The sequence below is a fragment of the Meriones unguiculatus genome, chromosome 15 (assembly GCF_030254825.1).
Source record: "Meriones unguiculatus strain TT.TT164.6M chromosome 15, Bangor_MerUng_6.1, whole genome shotgun sequence".
In the NCBI taxonomy this organism is placed as follows: Eukaryota; Metazoa; Chordata; class Mammalia; order Rodentia; family Muridae; genus Meriones; species Meriones unguiculatus.
In genome coordinates this window covers 69,567,301-69,589,221 of record NC_083362.1, presented here as the reverse complement: position 1 = coordinate 69,589,221, position 21,921 = coordinate 69,567,301, and positions in this window count along the sequence as shown.

Sequence of the window (21,921 nt, the reverse complement as noted above, 5' to 3'; positions counted from 1 at the left end):
CAGAGGGAAGGGGAAGAGGACCTCCCCTATCGGTGGACTTGGAGAGGGGCATGGGAGGAGATGAGGGAGGGAGGGTAGGATTGGGAGTGAATGAGGAAGGGGTTACAGCTGGAATACAAAGTGAATAAACTGTAATTAATATAAAAATAAAAATTTAATTAAAAAATGTCAAGGCACCATACTGTAGTCTTTAAGGTTCAGGGCTTTGCTTTGCTCTCTCCCTGCTGGAGGGAGCAGGTGGGCACATAAGACCCAAGAAGTAATGAAACATGCAAGTCTTGGAAAATAAACCAACCACCCCTAAGTCTCAGGAAGCTTCTAGAACACCTAAGATGTATAGAGCCTCAACCCAATGTTAGAGAGACAATGACAACATTGAGAAGAGACAGCTTTCGTGGGTTGTCACCTGCGCTAGGTTGGGCTTTTCATCTTTGAGTCCTTCATGTTCTTGTTAAGTAACCACCCACTCAACAGCTTGTAAGTAGCCTCAATAAAATCACTAGTTCACCAACCAAGATCTGAATGAAGTGATTGCTTCAGCTTGTCACTGGAGCCTTATTTGAGATGATAGCACTATTGTCACATGTCTCCAAGAGGTTTAACACAGCACAACAAGTTTGAGTGTTGCTCGCTGTCTTAATTTCTCTAATAATTACAGGTACTGAGAGAAACATTTTAATCAGCTGGCTAGAAACTCTTTGACCTGAGACATTTTCTTAAGTAACTTTGCCACAGACAAGATGCAAATCAGGCTGCCTCTGTTCTTCCCCCTTCAGAAGCCATATGCTGCTCACTACAGAAATGCTCTGGGGAGTGTCTGGGGGAATCTTGGCAGTCTCCTACATATGCTCTGTCATAAGACCAATACCCTTTCTTCTTACCATTCCTTGCTCCTCTGGCTCACAGTTGTGTTCCCAGATTTATGTCACACGAGCTTCGGGACTGTTCAATGGACCTGATTTTGCCTGAAGAATTATTATTGTTTCCATTTGCGTCATTATGAAATACCTGTGAAGTACCTACAAATTATACATGCTGACATAATAGGAAATGCCTTCAGTCCACTGGCTCTTTCATTTTGGTGATAGGCATTAGTTACATGATAAAGTCTTTTCACCCCAGAAAGTATCTTCTCTAAATTAGACAAAGAAAAGTTGTATATTCAAGTGAGCATTAAACAATATTGGGGTCCACTGCACATCCAATTGGTTAAAGAGGTGCCAGAACCTAAAGAAATCTAATCCTTTGGTACAGGCAGACAGACGGACTGTTACATGCATGTCATCAAGATGAACAAGACTCATTCCTCAAGTAAGGGGACTTGGCAGCATCGCTGGCCATGTATGGCTCATCTCAAATTCCTTTAATACTCAAACTAGCTGTCCATGTGTACAGGTTTTTATCAAAAGGATAAAAGTAAATTCCTGACCTCCAAATTGCTCTGACGGTCTTACATTGTTACGCCAGGCTCATATGGATAACCTGACCCTCTCTATATATTAAGAACCAATACCAATATTAACCAATATTAACTTCTGCTTAGACTTCATACTTATTTCAAGGGGACTAGCTTTGTATTTAACTGCATAACTAGAGACGGGGTCCTTGGGATGCAATTCATCCATTTGTTTTTTTCTTAATTTTTTTTTCCTTGCGCTCACCTTCAAGCTCACAATTCTAACACAGATAAGTCTTCATCTCTGCAGTGGGCAGTTCAGTGCCAGGCTAGCCCAGTAGTTATGGCCATGCAATACTCATTCAGCTATTCTTTTTATCAAATATATCTTGAGTTGCTAAATATGTAGCAGCAAACATAATAAATGAACATTTCTTCATGGAACTTACAGCTCAGCGTACACATTTATAGCTAATGTTTTCACAGGTTTTTTTGTAAATTTTGAATTTAATCATTGAATATTCCATATGTGTATACAATATGTCTTGATCGTATCCTGCATTTCTCCAAACCCCCTGCAGAACTTCCTTGTCACATCTCCTCCATGTTCCATGCCCTCTGGTTGTTGTTTATTTGTTTGCTTGTTATTTTTGTTGTTGAGCAAGGGTCTCAATATGAAGCCCTGATTGGCCTGAAATTCTGAAGTTCCAGGCTGGCCTCAAACTCAGAGAGACAAACTCTTTTTCCTAGGTGCTGGGCTTTAAAGGTATGTGCCATCAAACTGAGATCTTATCCAGTGCTAGCTCCTGCATGCTGCGGTACTGACCTGCCGGTGGTCAAGATGTGTCCAGTGGAGTAACAGCAGCAAGAAAATTTGAATGTTGGTTTGCTAAGAATCTAAAATCCTAGCAAGCTTTGAGATAATGATTGCAAATGGAGTCAAAACCGTGTTCATTCTTGCTTCTTACCTCTCTTAGTCATTATCTCACTAGGAAGAACAGAAATAAAAAAAAAATCTTCCTCTCTACAAAACTGCATTTTTCTTAAGCCTAGTTTGTTTTTGTTTTTCTTAGAATCTACTTCTCGTAGATTTTTTACTGGTAAAAATACTATACGTTAAAAAAATAATTTGGCCTTTCAGATATGCAACAAGGATACAGCAAATTCTTGTGCAAATAGCAACAACTTCTAAGAGTTCTCTCTCTGTTTCTCCCTCTCTCTTTCTGTTGGAGTGGAATGATTGAAGGATATATATATATATATATATATTCTGCATTGTTTTGTTGTAAGGGCCCTGATATGAATCCAGAATAACTTTCCATTTGACTCTCAGCTGTCATTCTTCTTTGTTAAAATAAGACCATAAGCATCTCACAAGGTTGGCATGCCCACAAAAAACAAACAAACAAACAAACAAAAAAAAAAAAACACACTCTGTGGATAGTCACATGACTCTTCTGTGCAAGAAAGGAAGGAGACTACATGTACTCTCTTCATTATCTGTATCTGGATTAAAAAAAATACATTTGCACACATCGCCAAAGAGTGCAACACAGTCAGCTTCTGTCTTCCTGTACACAGCAGGGAGACAGTTTCCCAGACACAATTTTCTATCCTTACCCCAAGCACAAAGCCCTTGGGGTCTGGCTCTCTAGCTGCCTGTGCATATGAAATACACAGAAAGGATTCATCCTCAGATCCAGAAAGGCTGCTGCACAATTATACAACCTTTGTGTGCAGTTCTAAATGTGAAGCAAAAAGAAATAGCTTTTGCCAACTGGACTTGTATCGTTACTTTCAGTCACTGAGTTCTGGTATTTGTTCAAGTAAAATAAACCAACCTGGATCTCCTCGCTCTGTAAGGTAAACTCCACCAGAGAAGACACGTGCACAGCAATGACAGGAAACAGATGTGAGCTGAGAGCTGTGAAGGTTAAAGTGGAAACAAAATGCCCGGGGAAAGTGAAGATGTGTCTGATGACTTAGGAGACGATGCCCCAAACAGGTTCTGTGAAGGCCGCAGCAAGGTTGTGCATGCTTAAATTATAGATTCATAAAGTTCAATGACTGTAAAGATGGGGTTTATTTATTTTCTTTTATTATTTTATTTTATTTTGGTTTTCTTTTGAGACAGGATTTCTCTGGGTAGCCTTGTTGGCCCTGGATTCCCTTTGTAGAGCACAGTGGCCTCAAACTCACAGAGATCCTCCTGCCTCTGCCTCCTGAGTGCTGGGATTACAGGCTTGCACCACCATCTATAGCTGAGATGAGCCTTTTCAATCTTAGGTTAGTGGCCACAGACATAACAGCGCTTTGTGTGCTGGTACAGCCCATGGACCACAGTTGGCACAGTGGTTAACTGTTTATCCACTCCAAAACACACAGACAGCACATAGCAACTTGGCCAGATCTCATTTGAAATGTTGCTATGAATATAAGGTGTGTTTTAGCCGAGAGGAATATTTAAATCAGAGTTTGGAGTGAAGCGGGTCACCTTTAGTGTTGTGGGTGGGCCTCATCTCCTCAGCTTTAGGAAGAATAAAAAGGCATAGCAATTAGCCGCTGAAAAAGTTGGCGCTGGACACTCTAGAGTCGTGTGCACGCCACTATGGTTATTAATTGCAGAACATCAGTAAAATGTAAGAATTCTCGCAACAAAGAAATTCACTAATTTCATTTTGCTAAATAATTCCAAGTAGTAAACATTGAATTGATCTAATGTTCTTAACAGCAGAAACCCAGCATCCTGAGAGTTCCTTCCAGATGTTTTTAGACATATTGTAGTCTATTTTCCTTTTATTTTTTTCATTGTTTTAGAAGAGGAAACATAAGCACAGCTTAAAAGCCAACTACGAGTGTAAGTTCCTAATGTTTTCATATCATGCTACACATTTTTTTCTCTCATATATGCATAAGCCCAGACTTTGTGTAGGCTGAGAAATCACGCCTACAAGATTTTCTGAATTCCCTCACTGACCTGCTTTCTTGCCCAGATGAATATGGTTAGACGAGGAAAATAAGCCAGTGCTCTAAGAATTATTTAACACGTCTGAGCTTGAACTTACATGAATATAGAAGTAAGAAAATGCCTTCTAAACTTTTTAATTAAATTTTTATTTTTTATGTTAACTACATTTTATTCACTTTGTATCCCAGCTGTAGCCCTCCCTCTTATTCCCTGCCAGTCCCACCCTTCCTCCCTCATCTCCTCCCATGCCTAGCTCCAAATCCACTGATAGAGGAGGTCTCTCTCCCCTTCCATCTGACCCTAGCTTATCAGGAGAGGACAGGAGCTCCACAAGGAGAGCAACAGAACAAAAAATTCTTGGCACAGGGGTCTTTTATGAGACTGATACTCCAACTAAGGACCACTCATGGAGATGGCCTGGAACCCCTGCTCAGATGTAGCCCATGGCAGCTCAGTATCCAAGTGTGTACCCTAGTAAGGAGAACAGGAAATGTCTCTTACATGAACTCAGTGGCTGGCTCTTTGATCACCTCCCCCTGAATGGGGAGCAGCCTTGCCAGGCCACAGAGGAAGACAATGCAGCCAGTCCTGATGAGACCTTTTAACTTTAATGTAAGTGGCGATAAAATCATTGACTAACAACAAAAAGTATTAATATATTATAAAGATTTGTTACATGTTTATTAGTAGGATATATATATATATATATATATATATATATATATATAATGCTTAACACATACAAAATTTCCCTCAGTATTCCCTTTTTTTCTATAGTGTACAGAAAAGATTAGCTATTCTTAAATTTCTCATCTAAAAGTGCAAATAGTTGAGTACATTTTTGTGAGTATGAATAATTTGCCTTCCTCTAATTCTGTACACTGTGTGCATGCTTGGTGCTTGAAAAGGCCAGACAAGGACATCAGCTCCCTTGGAACTGGAGTTACAGATGGTTGTGAGCTAACATGTTTGGGGAATGGACCCTAGGTCCTCTGAAGATCAGTACTCTTTACCAAAGAGCCATCTTTCCAGCCTCTTAAATACAAATTTAAGGCACTGTCTGCCCAGCCTTTCCATCCGTAGTAGAAGCAGTGTGATATCAAGTGCCTAAGCTTGAAATCATATCTCTATGTTTACATGATCTTCTTTCAGGATCATTTATTTTCACAGATAGCAATATTGATATCATTTGCAACAGACAAGTTCTCAGAGGAAAGAATTTCCTCAATTCTGTAGTTAATTTCAGACCAGAGATCAAACCCAATCCCAGGCTGGCTTTGTCCAGAGGATTGTCTTCACAAAGGATGACATATCCGGATCCTTGCTGCTTGCATTGGTGATGATGGTAGATAACACAGGTCTGAGTTTCCAAACAGGAAATTAGATGGATGGTGGGAGATGAGAAAGGCTGGGCATGACAAGCTCACATGTCAACTATTACACAAAAGGTTAACATGCTTCTGGATACCTTCCATATTGGTACACTTCCAAAAATTAAATTATAATAAGCTGAAGCAACTCCAAGCTCCACACACAGGAGTTCCTCCTTCATTGCCCACCCACTCTTCCTAAACTGTGTCATACACAAACTCATACAAGTTAATAAGTTCAACCTTTGGGATTTCTCAGTGAGTCATCGCTGGTTATGTACAAGGCAGCCTGGCTTGCTGTGAACACATACACACAACGGGAGCAGAACTCGCAGTCTGCTCAGATACTGACTTTAAAAAATATATTGGATGGCAGAAGCCACCTCACAGAGAAAAGAGAAGTTGTATGACAGTTTTAAAAATCCAAACTGGAGCCAGGTGGTGGTGGGTCACGTCTTTAATCTCAGCGCTCAGGGGCCAGAGGCAGATGGATCTCTGAGTTTGAGGCCAGCTTGGTCTCCAAAGTGAGTTACAGGACAGTCAGGTCTACACAGAGAAATGTTGTCTTGGAAAAAAAAAAGTAATAATAAGTAAAAAATAAAATAAAAATACAAACTGAAAATTCATGTTTTTTGTTGTGCTCTTAGTCTCTTAGTTATGTCTCACAGCCAACACACACAGTTCTCAGTTTCCCATATATACAAGAGGCTCCATGAAGAGGAGGCGTCTCAGTGGAGTGTAAACTGATATATGCTTGGATTTTGAGAGAAACTTGCTTTCCATATTAATCCCTCTGATTCCCTGTCTGGACTTCTCGAAGCCACTGTAAACCTGATGCTGTGGCCCTGGAGTAACAATCCCTCTCATCTAGCCATTCTTGGTAGAGTCCTTGGGAAAACTCCAGGTAACTGGAGGTCAGTAAACTGGTAAAAATCACGAGTCCTGGAGTCTAATTTCTTTAGACTATATCTCTAAGCCTCCCAGCTGTGACATTCATCAGTGATTTATACTCTCATTTCTTTAGTTTTGCAAAGTGAAAAACGGAGACATATGATTATCTAATGAAGTAATAGTGTGTTTATTTACACTCTAAAATTTTGATTTTAAGTGCTGACAAGGAGGTGACATCCATCAGCACACTTGGTGAGAATAGATCTGTTAGTTGGCTACTTTAATTAAGCCTATGACAGTGTATCCTGAAAGGATGGGGCACTGTAAATGTGAGCAGCAAACACCCCTAGAAGGAGAGGAATCAGAGCTCTGAACAGCTGGCCACATGTGTATCACAACCTAAGGTATATACACTAAAAAGAAAACACCTCTCTGGGGTTTGTGGCAGTTATACTTGGTTTGGGGGCAAATGCTGTCACTGAGGAGAAACAGAACTAGATGAAAAGTTGAGATTCTAAGGCATGACAATGCACAGGAAAGTGAGTAATCACTACAGACACAGTCTGCCCTTAAATTATTGGAGAAGTCATAAGACACATACGTACAGAAAAATAAAAAAATAAAAAAACAACAACTCATAGAAAAATTGCTCTGAAAGAAAAAAAAACAGAAAGTAAATGCTAATTGAATAATACCTAATTAGAGTCTTATGTGTTCTTATGTTAGTGAAACAAAACTGGGTTTGTGTCCAATACTGAAGGGGTTAGAATTTTAATAGATATTTCTCTCTTTATAAGTTTGAAGAAAAAACCACATATTAGTAAATTTCAGAGAGATAGTGGCTATGTCTCATTTCTTTGAATTGCACATTACAAAAATATTCTCTTTGCTGGAAGAAAGCCTTCCTGTCACTTAGAACTTTCCACATGTGATATTGATGGTTAGATAATGACAATAAGTCACAGTCCCTAGAGATGAAAAATTGAACACTAATAACATGCAGAAAATGAATATGCTAGACTCCTTATTGCAGATCACATAGGTGCTACAACAGTCAGACAGAATATCAAATGGTGAAAGTAGTATTTGTAGATATGCAAATATGGATAAATTCATATATTTTCATTAATTTATTCATTTTACACATCAGTCCTTGCCCCCTCCCTTGTCTCCTCCCGGTCCTACCCTCCCTCTTTCTTCCCCCCATCCCTGCCCACTAGTCCTCAGAAAAGAGGAGCCCTCCTCCCTTACCAACTGACCCCAGACTATCAATTCTCATCAGGACTGCCTACATCCTCTTCCTCTGTAGCCTGGCAGTGGGAAGTGATCAAAGAGTGGGCAACAGAGGCCATGTCAGAGACAGCCCCGTGCCCCCCTTACTAGGAAGCCTAATGAAGACTGGGTTGTCTATTGGATACATCTGGGTAGGAGGCCAGGGTCCTCTCTACACATGTTGACCTCAAATTTAATTTCTGGAACTAAAAACTTATAATAAAAACCTAAAAAAAACCCAAAACTTTAATAATTGACAGGTGTAGTGAGAGAAAGAGAGTTAGTGAACTGGAAAGCACAGATATAGTCGTGTCTAGAGCTACCATGACAAATTGCAAAGTGCCACAAACCTAGAGCTAAGCAATAGCAGCTTATCTTCTCAAAGTTTTAGGGCCTTGGCTTCCAAGATCAAAGTATTGATAGGTTTGGATTCAGCTGAGCCTCTTTCCTTGTCTTGCAGATAGCCTCATTTCCCTGCTCTTTTCTCTGGATACAGGCATCCTTGGTATCTCTGTGAGTTGATACCTCTTCTGATAAAAGGCTGCAACTCAGATTGTGGTATAGGCAATAATGACTCATTTTTGTCCTTTTTTTTTTCTTACTCCTTTAATTTTTTTTGAAGTTATAATTCATAATCCCCTCCCCCCTTTTTTTCTTTCCTTCTTCCAAGTCTTCCTATATACCCCTTCTTACTTTCTTTTAAATTCATGGTCTATTTTTCTTTCATTGTGTTATCAGCTAAGGCTCGGGAAGCTGGGGTGGAAAGATGGTAACAGTCAGAGGATCAGGGAGTTTATGATGAGATTGTTTCTCCTACTAATTCCAGAAGCTATACCCATCAAGCCTCCCTGACATAAAGCCCAAACATGAGCCAAACAAGGTCAATAGCAATAGATATGCTAGAGTGGATTAAAGATCATGAGTCCTCAACCCTACTGTTCTGTCCTGTTGACTGAATCATACCTCTACTCATTAGAAAAAGCCTTTTCCTCTCCTCCATCATACATGTTTTGAAAGCATTATAGCTTACATGATGGCTGCCTTTGTGAGCACTGACTGACAGGTTATGATGGTATTTCTGGGATACTGGGATATTCTCTTTGAGTATCAGGGCTTTGATGAGAGGGATGTGTTTGCTCTGTGAAAGATTACTTTCTCATAAGTATGCACTGTATACTTCAACAATGTTTTCTCAAGGTTTGGATTCAGACAAATAGTTTTGTAAGAGTCTTCACTGCTGGCTTTCATAGGACGCATAGCATTGAATATTTCCTCAATGAGAACATTGATAATGCTGCTAACATCCATAGCTCTGGCATGTTGTCCTATGAATAAGGTAGATAGGATCCACAATGCCATGCTTAGAACAAAGCCCAGGGCCCACATGCTCTACCTAATGCAGAGCTCACAGTGTTGATGCAATTGATGCGATCTATATTTGACAGTCTCTTTCACTTAATGTTCCCTTTTGGTTTTGGATAAGGAAGGCCATAGGACAAATATTTCCCTTCAGGTGCCATTTGAGAAGATGTGGTCTCTGCCTCTGTTCTTTCATTCTGTTTCCAAAATGGTTTTTGGTGAGCCTGGTTCTCTTATGCCAAGTAGTTGCCCACAACTGGGAAAACTCCAGTGCTATAGCCAGAATCAAGAGATTTCCACCAATGAAACTGCATCAATATCTTAGAATGTCTGGTAACTTACAAAGACGGAGTTCAAATCCTCAGAAGTCAATTGTTGTAACATTTACTAAATTGTGTGTTAAGGAACGGGCACAGCAACCAGTTAGGGAACAGCATCAAATTTAGAAAAGAGAAACCTCACAAGACATGTATGTGGTGTGGACATGGCGACCACTAATGTAAATTTGTGGCTTTTTAATGAGTTTCCACAGCCTTGCCCCCAAGGAAAGACATGATGCTGGGTAGTTTAGCTTTCATGGCTTGATCATTTGTTATGTTTGTTCAGGGTGTAAAAATGCCACACTGGGCAAAAAGCTGGCTTGGGCTGAAATTTGGCATCAAGGGTGACACCAGCTGCTCCTTGTAAAGCCGTGTGGGGCAGCTTCAAACTTAGCAGAGACACAGCTTTCCTTGGAAACACAGCATTTCTGTGGGTGGCTGCTATGGGAACGGGCCTAACAATACATGCAGCCTGGCCACCAACTTCTGGGAGCGTTTTCCAAAAACATTTTCCAAAACTGAGGTTTTCAGCCATAGCTATAAAGTAAGGGGACCTAGAAACTAGAGTAGCAAGAACCATAGGAGGCTCAGGCTAGAGATTGGCAGTTATTTACAGGATGAGGAGAGTCCACTCAGTTCCAGAGCACAGCCAAGTTCAAGGTCAGTAGGTGGAAATCACAACCCTGCAAGTCAGTGTTAGCTTTTATTTATCTTTTCTCTAAGTCACAGATACTTTCATTGGAAACAGATGAGCTGCAACAAAGTGACACTCAGTGTGTGTGGACCACCTGGTGAGGTGGGGGAGGGAGAATGGGCATCAGGGCTGGTGCAAGACCAGACCTCATCAACACTGGGCACCGTTTTAGAGCTTGACTGTATAGGCCCAATATAAAATACAAAACTAAACTCTGCGGTCCAGCTGTCCTGTCTGCGGCTGACTGTCGGTGCAGAGCAGCCATTTTTAAGTGTTAGCTTTCAAAGTAGCAGAAAGATGAAATTGGAACAGATGGGTGGTTGAAAAAGAATGGAAAGCTCTCATTGGATAGTTGTGTTTTGTATAAAATTGTGACCAGTAGTGTGCCATTGTGCAACATGAGATCATCAAAGTGTCACATTGTCACAGCTGGTACTCAGGCACTAAACTAAACCCTGTCACTTAGCATCCACTCCCCATGTACTGTGACAAGGACAGCCCAGGTATGTGTTCTGAAGGTGTTTTTTTTCCCCACTGTGAGATAATGACCCAGTGATAGGTATTTGGATTCTGATGGCCACTCATATACAGTGATTACTGCTGGTCTACAAAATATGTTGAATCTCCAGGGAGTGACTTGGGTGCCACCGCAGGTAGGGAATTGCACTAAAATAAGACTCCTGGGTCCTCTTCAGTGTTTTCTTATCCTCCAGGTGAGTGCTCCCTTTAGCTCCTGCTGTATGGTGCCACTTGCACTAACACTATACGCAGATAACCCTCAACATCAGCCTGCTTTTGATCTTTTCATCTCCAACAATTTGAGTTGCCAGGAATGGTGTCACAAGCCTGTAATCACAACACTCTGAAGGCAGAGTCCAGAGACTCAGGAGTTCAAGGTTAATCTCAACTACATAAAGAGACTAAGGCCAGCAAGGGCTACAAGAGACTTTGTCTCAAAAAATAAAATAAAATAAAATAAAGCCCAAAACAACCAAATAACAACCAAAAAAAAAAAAAAAAACTTTGCAATTAACAAACCTCTTTAGTTTATAGAGTATCCGGTATGCTGTATTTTGTTTTAATAATATAAAATGAATTAAATTACCACTTACCCTCCAACGCTTGGTCCGTCAGACAAACCACCGTGTGCCTTTACTTTGTCGAGCAGCAGAGCTCCAGTTTTCCGTTTGTCACAGTTCAGGTGTGCAAAGTTGTGGCACTGGCTGACTGGTTATTGGTTATTGGTTACTGGTTACTGGTAAGGACTCTTTTTGTGACTTGTAAACAGCGGCCTTTTCACTCTTTTCTCACTTGGCAGAGAACTCTCTTGTCCTAAAGGCATCGGCCCAAAAGGTTAGACTACATTTTTATAACATCCCTTGACTTCTATTCCCTTCAAGGTCCTACTCCCAGCATAATCCCACAGGGGCTGGGAGCTTCAACATACAGGTAAGTAGAACCCAGTGCCTGAGGCCATCTAAGATCCTATAAAATCACTTCTCTATACTGGTAAGAGGCGCTTTCCTGGTTACACTTTCTGTCTGCTTACAAAACTGAGGGAGGGAACTTAATAGTTCTCTAAGCCAGGTATTGCCTTTAATAGCTATCAGAGGGCATATGAAAATAAAGAGTCTTGGAGCCAACAGAGAAGGAGAGAGAAAGAAAGAGAGAGAGAGAGAGTAAAATCAGTACACTATGATGGTGGTAGCTCATGGTGTATTTTCAAGAGTTCCAACAGTCTCACTCAGTATTAGTGCTTGGAGATTCATTGTTTTTAATGTTTTACTTTAAAACTGTGCATCAGTGTGAGTGTATGCCACATGTGTGCAGGTGCCCGTGGAAGTCAGAGAAAAGGTAATGAAAGCACAAACTCCATCTTTATTGTAGTTTTTCGTAAAGACCCATTTCACCCCAAGTGCAAGAAGATGTTTATTTTCCTCTGATGGTTTAGAGAAGTGATCGTGCGTGTAACATAAAGCAAGCTTGACCCATTTGCCAACTACAAATTACAAACATTTCAAATTAGTGGCCTACAAGAAAGGGAGTAATTGCTTTCCTGCTTTTGAAAATGCCAGCTTCATTTTTGTCATCATTTTATAATGTACAGACTATGCTCCAGGCTTGCCCAGTTCAGTTTCAGCATTGGTGCTTGGAGGTTGATTTTTTATAATGTCTTACTCTTAAATTACATATCAGTGTCAGTGTAGGCCACATGTATGGTGGTGCCTCTGGAAGTCAGTAGAGGGTGTTAGCTTCCCAGGAGTCGGCAATTACAGGTGGTTGTGAGTCACCCCCCTTAAGTAGGTGCAGAAAATTGAACTCAGGTCCTCTAAGAGAGCAGAAAGCCCTTTAAAACTGAGCAAGCTTCCGACCCTCGCCTGAGATTATTCAATATCATTACTTGGTTCATAGATGACATAAAATACAAGCTATTTGCTAGGGGCTACACAAGCTGAGAGAGGTCTGGTATTTTCACAAATGGAAGAGCCTTCCTTAGTCTTTAATCTTAGAAATCTCATCACAAAATTTAAGACACGTTCACAAATAAAGAGTATATGAACATATATTATTAACGTATATTACATATTATAAAATGGATATGAATTTTGCTGCTCTTTGAGTAGAAAATCTTTATCAGTCAACTACATGTGTTTTCTTTCCCCAGACAGCCACAACACTTTATCGTCTCTTGGGACACACTCAAGACTAATTATTTCCCTGAGAATCAGCATTTTCTTCACATAGATTCGACTAAGTCAGAAAAAATTAAAAATGGCTCCATTTTTACCATCAGTTTCTAATGTTTTCTTGACTCCAGTCAGTGGCTCTTAATTGACATTCCCAATGGTGTTTATCAGGGAAAACACAAAATTTAATTAGTTGAGATGATGAGTGACAGCTCGGGGTCTCCACAGAGTGTCCTGAGCATGTAGGTTTTTTTTTTTTCAAGGAAGAAAAGACTCAGTTTTTGTGACAGGCAGCACACTGCTTCCCAGGATGATCTACCAACTGTCTAAGGGAAGAAAACCAGCACAGGCTCTACTGTTACCTCGATCTGAGACTATTATCCAGCCCCAGTCAAGAAACAGACACAAGGCTGCATGAGCAGTCCATGCCATTCTCAGTCTCCACTTGGATTTCAGGTAGGATTCCTGTCAATTTCATCATAAATGGAACTCCAAGTTATGACTTTCTAAGTGTTATTATTTTTTAGTCTTTAGTTGTTCATTTTCCCTTTGCAATTTCCAAAGCTAAAATCACACGTAGTTTTGAAAGCTTACAAAGACAGGAGAATCACAAGGGATACAAGAAGACTCACAGAATTAGACTGAAATTTTTCTTAAGAACCAGAAGTGCTTTCAACACGAAGACACACAGGCAACAAAGGAAGGAATATAGAAGGCAGATAAAATCATCAGTATGGATATTCCTTTCTTTTCAGCTTTTCAAAAAAAAAAAAAAAAAGTCTGATCAGCTGAAAGGTCCTGAGGCGTTTGAAGTCATTCTCTTCTGGCTTTCAAGAGGCCTGCAGAGACTGTAGCTCAGTTGTGCCCCTAGAAAGTAATGTGTGCTATTACAGCCTTGTAGATAAAATGGACTGAGAAGTCAGATTATCTTTAGTGATTCTCCGCTTCTATATTTTTGAACTATGCAAACTACCTGCCCCATACTTCAGATTTCTCAGTTATTACCTTGAAGCAGTTCATACATATCTTTCTTCAACAGTGTCGTGACTACTCCTCTGTTGGGAAGTAACAAGTGATTCAGAAAACAAGCTATGTGAACAAGGACACTCACACACACATACACACACAAGCATGTGTGTCCATGCTCACATATTTGTGTACTCTTAAAAGATTTTTGAAAGGATGCTCAACAAACTGTCGATGCTGGCAGCACGAAGGGTTTGGGATAGGAGGTGGTTTTTAATTATTATGAACTTTTAAAAGCTGAACTGTTGTGAATGTTTGAAGTGAATCAAAAAGTCATAATGCCAGCTGAGCACGGTGGTGCCTGCCTGTAATCCCAGCACTTAGGGAGGCAGAGGCAGGTGTATCTCTGTGAGTTTGAGGCCAGCCTGATCTACAAAGCAAGTGCAGGTAACCAGGGCTACACAGAGAAAACCCTGTCTCAAAAAATCAAAAATGAAAAAACCAAAACAGAAAACAAATATCATGATGCCCAAGGTAAAAGAATACCACTGACTGCCGAGTCCTACATGGCTTGGTCTTAGAAACCTGGCCAGCGCAGTAAAGAAATGAATAAAGGGTAAACACACAGACACACAGACACACAGACAGAAATGCCGGGGTGAGGTGGACCATGCCTGGCATGATGGTGTGGCACCAGCAACACAGAAACCCGGAACCTCAGCACATTTAGTTATATACAGTACAGTGGGAGGCATTTTAGTCTCAGTAGGAGGTGTCTGTAGCAGAGCCTATAAATGTCCCGGCCTATAAATCGTCCAGGAGTAGCGAGTACCTGCTAGGTTTTGCACACACTGCTAAGTTTGCAATTGGACCAGAGGAAGGATTTATCATCCCTCTTAAGCCCAGGGGAAGGAGCTTTGAAGATTCTCTGGGAGTCTGAAGCACTGATCCTCGACATGCCAGTGTCTGTGTCAGACAATACACATTCATTCAGGACTTCCTTGACTTCCACAACTGACTTCTTTCATGACATGAGCCCCTTCCCCACACGCTTCTTAGAATAAGACAAATGGCCTATAACCACTTGGGTGGGTCATAAACGCCAGAGGAGAAACGAATATGATTATCATGGTAAAGCGACATACGATTAAAATAATTCCTAATGACTTATATTATCATGCCTGTAGAACAGTGTGCCTCTCAAATCCTCATCGGGAAAGCTTATTTTTCAGAGGACAGCCAACATGGAGACCCTACATGGACAACATGCAGAGAATAATAGACTGTGAAGTCATATCTGTCATAGGCCACCACCACCGGGTCTCAGGGAACTGTGAGGACAAGGGAAAGGAAAAATCACAAGAGCCAGAAGTAGAGGATGAACTCAAACAAATGATGATTTCTTGACACAGCAGGGCAGCTGCGCAGATGCATTCACAGAAATTGCGACAGCAAGCGCAAGACTTGGGTCGGGTCAAGCCACAAGTCCCAGCGTGGAGGAAGACGGCAGACATATTGTCCCACCATCATCTGAAGCAGTCAATGTCTAATAGATACCAAGGGAGGGACAGCCAACTTCATTTAATGGCGTGGCTTCTGGTAGACCAATCACTGTCCAGGGAAGGCCCCATTTCTAAGAGGAGTTGAACAACACAAACTGGACTGGGTCGGGAGAAATGAAGAAAAACCGAAGTCGGGCGGGTGGAAAGGTAAGAGCAGCTATCATGGTTATGGAAGGAGTTGGCCTTGATGAAAATACATTGTATGATAGTCTCAAAAAACTGACAAAACTGTTATTAAGATGACAACAATAAAAGTGACCCCCTTGTTCATTGAAATGATATATTTAGTTGCCAGTTTCTTGCATTTTATAGGGTGTTTACAAACTGGCAAGAATAAAGTGAATTAATTGAGAAGTAAATTTGAAAACTTGTGAAGGAAAAAATTTTCACGAAATAACAGCAAACAAATGTCAGTGAAGGTGGCTGACATCACAGATACAGGGAACAGTTGATCAGATGTCAATCTGAGAAAAGAGAGCGGACCTGAAGGAGAAGGTAATCAATGCTTTAAAATGAGACCTTTTAAATATCAAAGGAAAAGAAAAGTTCTCTGGAGAAATGATTCAATCCTTAAATATATATTAGTAACATCTATTCATGGGATGCTTGGCCTTGGAGAGAAATACAAAAAGTTTCATCCTGTTAAATAACTGTAAGTTAAGTAACTGTTAAAAAAAAAACAAAAAACAAAAAACAAAAAACAAAAAAACAGTGCAATTAGAATGTAACAGGCCCCCAGACCTTAGCACTACTGACTGTATGATGGAAGTGCCATTAGGACCATAAAACTCAGCATGTGCATAGCACCACCTGCCAAAATGAAAACAAAGACCTAATCCTCCAAAGTCCATAGTCCTGGGAAAGTCTCTAAATGTACTAACTTTGAATTTTAGCTTCTATAGTTCCACTTCTGCATAACTCTTCTTGTTAAATAAAATATGTCAACCCTGAACATGGTTTTTGTGCTTAGAAGCTCACCGTGAGAAACGATCCATGCTACAGGGGATCCAGAACAGCCAATGTAGTTACTGTCTGGCTAATAAAGATTTCTTATTGGGTTAAAGCCATGCCTGAGGAAGCTTCTCAAGTGGCTATTATATAACATATTATTATATTTTTATTAAATATAAGACATTCAAACAAATAATTCACATCACATACTATAGAATTATCAATTTAAAAATATAACACAAATTTAAATTTCATAGAAAGGATGAAAATTGTTATTCTATACATCTTGTGCAATATTTGCATGGGACATACTTAATGCCAGAGTTATTATGACATACAAATATAACTGGATGTCTTACATATTTGCTAAATCTGGCAGTCTTGATACAATAATAAGCTAGTTCTAAATTTAGTCAGTTTTGTTTGTATCGTTTGCCTATGACCAATTGTCTTGGGAAATTAAGAACTTTCTAATACTCCTCTGTATAACCCAAAGTTTTAATAATAGGTATTACACTTACACTCAGAGATGATGGTTCCTCAAAGCAAATAACAAAATATCATAACTAGTGAAGAATGCCTGAAGCCTATAGGGAATTAATCCAATTATAAACACAATATGTTCAAAAGGAAAGAGACAATTTGAGGGGGAAGCAAACTCCTTTCATTGCATTGTTGTTATGGTTTCAGGGAGTGTTTTGGGTTGACATGCTTTTAAACTTATAAAACGTGACTGTGTTTTCACATAGTGATAAACTGAGAGGGAGAGAATATGAAGGCCGATGAAGGTCAACAGTAAGTGAGCATAAGCAAGAAGTAAAATTGTACAGATCAGCGTAGATAAAGGTTGTGTGTGAGAACTGATTTTTGAAAGCCTGAAGAAAAATGATATGAAGAGAGTAAAGGGTGTTTGTTGCTGTGCTTAGGTAGGAATCCCATGTGAGAGCTAATGTTGTCGGCTTGCAGGATCCACAGGAGACAACGCTCTGGGAATGTCTGGGAAGGGGATTCTAGATTGGATTGATTGAGGTGGGCAGGCCACTGTAAGTGTGCGTGGCGCTGCACCGAAGGCTGAGGTCCTGGAGTGAAAACAGACTGAGCGTGCACATCCTTCTCTGTTTCCTAAGTGATGGCGACAAGATGCCAGCTGTTCCTACTCACCTGTCCCCCTGCCATGATGCACTGCGCCCTCAAGCTAGAGGCTACTTGAGGCTTTTCTTTAAGTTGTCACCCCTGGCCCCCAGTAGCCTCACGCCAGGCCCATTGTGTGGTTCCCTCAGTGGTGCTCTAGTGTGTAACACTAAGTAAGAGTCTTGTAGAAAACAATAGCTTTCTTTTGTCAACTTGGGCTGTGTTTTCCCAGCCAGGAAAACATATTTTGTAAGCAACACCAATAAATGTGTTGATGCCTATGGATGCTATAATACAGCTTCTATAAAAGACTTCGGGATTGAAATTCAAGACACATATTTGACAATGGAAGTAAAATCTCAAGAATGAGGGTTTTATGGACTTACATCATTTGAGCAACTTTCTACAATTTAATTTTTTCATTTACTTTGTACTTTCCCATGTCAAATTGATTTCAATTAATTGAAAAAAAAATGCATTTTTTCTATGTATACTTTAATGAGCTACCATTAGGTAAGACATTGACTAGAAGAAGGGGAAATGATCCACCTGTATCTTAATGATCATTGCTCCATTCAGGCATTGATTACATGAATTGCCAATATTCCCATTTGTATATTGGATTTGGCTTGTCTTTTGAAGTGTCATGAAGAAAGAATAACTTTAAACAGATTTCAATAATATTGTTTACTATCTTTTAAAAGCGTAACATGTTAAGGACAGAGTATAGAAGAGATTTGTTTCTTAAGCTGGTACTAATATGTTTCCTGTGATCAGGAACCCATTTGCAAGCCACAGCTAAGACACAATGCCCACAGAACCACCAATGACTTGGGCTTTCTTCTATGCTTTGCTGTCTGAACACATGTCCCAGACACCAGCATCAACAGATATTTCTTCTTCTTTGGTGAAGCATGGAGCTTCAAGCTATGTCAGGCCATACAGTAAAAAGCAGGCAACGTGCAACCCCTCGTAGGCCAGAATATGCCTCACCAGAAGCATGTTTATCACTTGGTCCAAAGTCAAAATTCATTCCTATGAGAGAAGCGGTAACCATGGAGACTGTGAGCAATGTCCCCACATGAAGTACTAAAGCCATAACATACTGCACAAGTTTCTCATTATGGAATTCCAAAAGCCAAGGGTCAACACAAACCTGTTGACTGTGGAAGGGAGCAGGGGAACTCATGATTTAAGCTGTGTCCTCAGCAGCTTCTAAACATATGTGCTTATATATGTGGACTTACACATGAAATTAGTATTTATTTCAAGCTGGATATACAGACTGTGAGCAAGTCAAATATTATCTCAGCTCTGTTTTTACTCATATGAAATAAAAACTAGTTGTATAGTGAGATTTATTACCTTCTTGCTTAAAAATCAATGACTCATGAGTGTTAGGTCCAAGAATCGCTGAAGGAAGACCCTCAGACTTAGGTAGTATGGAAAAGCAAGGAGCCTTTATTTTGTAGACATTTCCAAAATGCAGAGGCCACCATTCCATAGAAGGGTGACCAGGAAGTGAGCAGGCAGGCTCAATTTAAGGACAGTTATGTGATTTCCCTAGCATGATTAGGTTATCTTTACATTGATTGGCTGAGGCTGAGGTGGATACTGGGGAACTCATGATTGGTTCTGCAGTTGGGCGACTTCATGGAGTATTCAGGTAACAAAAGTGTACCCAGGCAAAAAAGAGTGCCCAGGTAACAAAGTATCATTTTGACTAGCTAGACAAATTGCTTCTAACTGACATTTAATTTGATTGATCAAGTCCTTGGGGATTTTACTAAATTATTGTTTCTGTTTTTCAGGGAGGTTATTAAGTTATTGTATCTGGATTCCATGAATGTGGTTTCCTGTTCTGAGGAATAGAAACTCAGGCCTGTTCAATCTGAAGCCAGTTTTGAAGCCTGTCATGGAGTCAGACTGGCTTATTAAAATTCATCCTCCTTATGAGAGCCTTAAGAGTTACCTAAATATCCATTCTGTGGAGGATACTGTTGGAGTAAGAATTTTATTTTTCATCTGTTGCACCATGCCTAGGGTAATTTGTTGTATTCTACCACACAAATTAGTTTTTCAGACATTTTAAGTTAGCAAAAAGTAGAACTATTTCTTCATGGATATTTGACTTTTAGATGACCCTGCACCCCAAGGAAACACTGAAAGGGGAATTGACTGAAACTGTGCATATCAGCTCTAGTGCTACATTTTTAATAGTATTTAAAGCTTTAGAGGAAAAAGACACAGGCGTTGGAAGTAGAAAAAAATGGTTTGCCAGACATGGTGGTACTTGTTTTCAATCCCAGCACTCAGGAGGGAGAGGCAAGCAGATCTTTGAGTGTTTGTGACCAGTGTGGTCTACACAGTAAGTTCCAGAATAACCAGAGCTACATAGTAAAAGACCCTCTCTCAAGAAAAGGGAGGAGGAAGAAAGAAAAGAAAGGAGAGGGGGAAAGAAAGAGAGAAAGAAAGATGACAACCACACCAAGTAGAAAAGCATTGCTAGGTAGGAAGTTCTTCTTTAAGTAGATACACACGTGCGCATGCACACATGATACATGCTTGTGTATATGTGCACGTGTGTGTATGCATGTGTCACATCGCCATCTTTTTATGAAACACTCCTCTCTTTACTGTTACATTTCCATTTTTTTATGTTGAGGCTGGCCCAACTAATATTCTTTTTTAATTCATTTATTTTTTATTCATTACAATTTATTCACTTTGTACCCCAGCTGTAGCCCCTTCCCTCATCTCCACCCAATCCCATACTCCCTCCTTCATCTCCACCCATGCCCCTCCCCAAGTCGACTGATAGGGGAGGTCCTAGTCTATCAGGTCTAATCAAGATTGGCTTCCTCTGTGGCCTGGTAAGGTTGCTCTCCCTTCAGGGGGAGGTGATCAAAGAGCCAGCCACTGAGTTCATGCCAGAGATATCCTCTGTTCACCTTACTAGGGACACTGAACTGCCATGGGCTAATCTGTGCAGGGGTTCTAGGTTATCTCCATGCATGATCCTTGGTTGGAGTATGAGTCTCCTCAGAAAAGACCCCTGGGTCCAGATATTTTGATCCTGTTGCTCTCCTTGTGGAGCTCTTGTCCCCTCTAGGTCTTTCTATCTCCCCCTTCTTTCATAAGATTCCCTGCACTCTATCCAAAGTTTGGCTATGAGTCTCAGCATCTGCTTTGATACCCTGCAGGGTAGAGTCTTTCAGAGGTCCTCTTTGGTAGGCTCCTGTCTGTTCCCTGTTTTCTCCCTCTTCTTGCCTTTCTGAATGACGATTGAGCATCTTAACCAGCAGCCTCCTTCTGGCTTAGCTTCTTTAGGTGTACAGATTTTAGTATGTTTATTCTATATTATATGTCTAATATCCACTCATAAGTGAGTATATCCATGTGTGTCTTTCTGCTTCTGGGATACTTCACTCAGGATGATCTCTAGTTCCCAGTATTTGCCCCAAAATTTTATGATTTCCTTGTTTTTAATTGCTGAGTTGTATTTCATTGTGTAAATGTACCATAATTTCTGTATCCATTCCTTTGTTGAGGGACATTTGGGTCATTTCCAGATTCTGGCTATTACAAATAAAGCTGCTATGAACATGGTTGAGCAAATGTCCTTATTGTATACTTGAAAATATTTTGGATATATGCCTAGGAGTGGTATAGCTGGATCTTGAGGAAGCAGCAGTCCTGAATGCCTGGAAAAGCGCCAGATTGATTTCCAAAGTGGTTGTACAAGTTTACATTCCCACCAGCAGTGGAGGAGGGTTTCCCTTTCTCTACATCCTCTCCAGCATGTGTTGTCACTTGAGTTTTTGATCTTAGCCATTCTGATGGGTGTTAGGTGAAACCTCAGAATCGTTTTGATTTGCATTTCCCTGATGACTAAGGATGTTGAACATTTCTTTAAGTGTTTCTCTGCCATTTGTTATTCCTCTATTAAGAATTCTCTTTAGCTCTGTACTCCATTTTTTAATCAGATTACTTGATTTGTTGCTTTTTAATTTCTTGAGTTCTTTATATATTCTAGAGATGAGCCCTCTGTCAGATATAGGGTTGGTGAAGACCCTTTCCCAGTCTGTAGGTTGTCATTTTGTTCTGATGACAGTGTCTACTTTGCTCTGTTACATTTCTATGTCCCTATTTAAGCAAAATATCTTTTAGTACAGTAATCTGTTTATAGTTCCTGTCTCCACATGGTTCGTTTCATTTTCTCCTGAGTGCACTCTACTTAACCTTTAATTATAATTCCCCAGTAAAGCTAACTTGCTTAAAGTTATTAATGTTATATATTACTAAATCTAGTGATTCCCATTGCCTGTGTTTTTCAAAACCTAGTAATTATATA